Below are 3,486 nucleotides of genomic sequence, written 5' to 3' on the forward strand. Positions count from 1 at the left end.
TCATCTCGTACAGCAATTTTTTACCTCTTTCTGGCTGGGTCATATGTCTCAGTCCTACAAAGCAGTTAAACTCACTTTTTTCTGGCTATGCTTTATGCAAATGAACTTTCAAGCCTAGTCTTTCTCAGTTTGACATCTGAAGAAAGCCAAAGATGATGGGTGTAAAATGTAATAGAATAACTCAGGTTGAAGGGTCCTGTAGTCCAACCTCCTGCTAAAAGTTGTGAGACCAAGGTGGGTTACTCAGGGCTTTATCCTGTTGGGTCTTGAAAAGCTCCAAAGATGGAGACTGCACAACCTCTCTTGGCAGGGAGGCTTCCAACCCTACAGTTAGAAAACAAACAGCCAAAAGCAAGGCATCAGTGCTCTGATCAGGGCGTATTGCCCCTCATCTCCCTGGAAGGAACACTTCATCCTCCTTCAGGCTGGCTTTTGAAACCAACCCAAGCTGGGTCTGGCTGACCTCACTGAGATCATCCTCACGCCTGAGGAAGCAGCAGCAAATCCAACCTGGAAACACAAATATCTCCTGACACCGGTGAAAGGACCACAGAAAGGCTGCCAGGTTTATCACAGGGATGGTTGTGTCCACCTCAGATCCTGCTCTTCTCATACAAAATTATGTGGGAAACTACATACTAAGAAAACTCTGTGATTTTTATCAAGTATTTTGAACAGCCCTTGGTGGTTTGAATAGAGTAAATCAATGAGCATTCCTAATTATAACTAAATGACTTCTGGTGTGCTTATCTCTCCTGTGAAATCCTGTTAAATACTTTCTTATCAGGAAGGATTTTTTTTTTTTTTTTTTGTTTTAGTAACTGCTCACAAAGGGAGGCAACATTTTCTGACCCAGTTTTAGGGAATGATCTCTTAAAAACTTAGTTTTGCTTTATTTTGTGTAACCCTCTTCAGTCCAAGAAACCTAATATCTGGTTATCTGGTCACTGTCTCCCAGTACAGTGTGTTCTAGAACATCAGACACCTAGACTTCTAAGAATCATTCTATCTTCTAATTGTTTTCACTTAGGTCAAGGCATTTTTATAATGAGTTCAAGCTGCTTTTACTACCAAGCATGACTTAATTTAAATGTAATGTCTGAAAATTACTTCTTCTTATTCAACATGAACAAATTAAGGGGGAAAAGTAGTCCCATGATGTGAAATATCACTCTAGCTTGCTGTGTCCCTAGGACACAATTTCCTTTGTCAAGCTGTGCAAAGAGAGAAATGTAGGAAAATTGTATATGGGGCTTGTCCCTAGCTCAAAACTGAAATCAGGATCTTTTCCAAAACTCTTCATGAAAGCAAGCAAAGGAGAGATAAGGTGCAGTTGATTTTTAGTCTTTGTATTGCAGACTTCACAGTTTATTTCCAAAATATTTTTATATTTCTTATGTTATGGTTGATTCTCCTCTGAATAGGAACATTTCTGGGGCAGAAAAAAAAAAATAATCCTCAAACCCTTCAGCTTCAGAGAATGCCAGCAATGATAACACTGTACAAGGGACAGCAGCTGGAATTAACCCTGTCCTGTCCACACCTGCTCCCAGCACCGTCACCAAAATGTTCAGATGCTGCTGATAACAGGAAAAACCTGTTATCTACTAGGCTCAAATTTAAGAAAGAAATGAAGATAAATAGAAAAAGATAAATTGAAAAAGATAAATAAAAAACCCTCTCTTTGCCCAAGACGTGAAACAAAGGAGTGCCAAGATGTAAACCCCATGGGTTTTGAGCGGTGCGTTGGCAAGGCTGTCATGAAGAGCATCCCGCTGGACACGTCCTTGGGGACCTGTGGAGGTGGTGGGGAGGGACCTGCAGCCATGGGGTGTGTCCTGATTTGGCCAGGCAGCTTCTGAGGCCCTTCTCCTGCTGGACCCATCAATATTTATACAGGAAATGTCACCAGCTGCTGCAGCAGCATCTCCCCTTCTGGGATCGTCCTCTAAATAACTGCAGAATCACAGAACCCGTTACAGACTCATTTGTGTTGAAGTGACCTCGAGGTCACCTAATTCCACCCCCACCCCAAAAGGGGATGGTGGCACTGGGGGATCCTTGTCAGGGGCAAAGGCACTCGGGGTCCCCAGGAGAGGATGGCAGCACTGGGGGTCCCTCATGAGGGGATGGCAGTACTGGAGGGTCCCCATGACAGGATAATGACAGTGAGGGGTCCTCATGAGGGGACAGTGACACTGGGGGTCCCTCATGAGGGGATGGTGACACTGGGGGTCCCTCATGAGTGGACAGCGATACTGGGGGTCCCTCATGAGGGGATGGTGGCACTGTCATCAAAGCTGCAGGAAAAACAAAAACCCTCCAACAGCCTTTTTAAAGTTGGACAGTCGAGGCATTGCTTTATTATCTGGCCAGGATGTTGTTCTGGCCAGGATGTACCACAGAAATCATCTCATCTGCACACAGCCCGGGTGTGCAAAGAATCATTTTGTGACACAGGATTTAACTAGATTTTAACTAGATTTTTCAGATCTTTTATACAGTCAAAACCCAGAGGAATGAATTGGGTCAGTGTTCATTGGTCCCAAGCAGTTCTTAGTATTTGGTCTCCTATTGGATCTGGATTTCTTCCCTTCTGATGTTAATGAGATCTTCAGTCCTTGATTTTCTCATCAGTCTTTTCAGAGGAGAGGTCTCCAACCCTGCCGGAGGCAGAGCCTGGGGTAGGTGTTGTAGATGGCCCTGAGGACCCTTTATCTTTTGGGCTACTCCCAGTCTGTTCATCAGACCCACCTGGTGGAACAATAGCCTAGAAAGAGACTTAAAATCCTTTTTCCCGGGGCAAAGGCAAACAAAATCCCTTGACTAAAGTTACACAAAAACTTTAAAACTGTTATGTTTTCCAACGGTCCTGGAAGGTCTCCTTGAGAGGATAACGGCACTGAGGGGTCCCCGTGAGGGGACAGCGACACTGGGGGCTCCCCACGGCCGCGGGCCCCGCTGCCATGGCAACAAGCGACGATCGCCATTAGCCTGACATGTCCCCACTGGGCTCCCGTACGGCAACGCGGAACGGGCTCGGATTGTCCCTGTGCGCTCTCCGTATCCCGCCGCGGCGGGGGCGGGGCTGGCTGGAGCCGTGCCGGGACGGCCGTTACCGGCAGCGCGCGTGCGCGGTGCGTGACGTCGGGCGCTGCGGATGACGTTGGTCGCTGCGGATGACGTCACGCGGGTGCTGGCTGAGGCGAGGCCGGCCCCGCACTCACAGCGATGGCGGCGCTGCGCGGTGGGGTCGGAGCGCGGGGACCTCGCGGGCCTTTGGGCCTGTGAGCCAGAGCTTGGAGTTGAGAGCAATGAGGGCTTTGTCCCCACAAACCAGCTGTGCGTCTGCTGGCAGATAAAACCAGCACGGAGAGGTAAAAGAACCAGTGGGGAGGATTCCACTGGGTGATGAATGGAAAAAAGATATTTGGCTTTACAAACAAACTGTAGGTTTGCTGATAAATGGGATTGGCTAAGGGAAAA

Source organism: Vidua macroura, chromosome 19 (assembly GCF_024509145.1).
Source record: "Vidua macroura isolate BioBank_ID:100142 chromosome 19, ASM2450914v1, whole genome shotgun sequence".
Taxonomy (NCBI): Eukaryota; Metazoa; Chordata; class Aves; order Passeriformes; family Viduidae; genus Vidua; species Vidua macroura.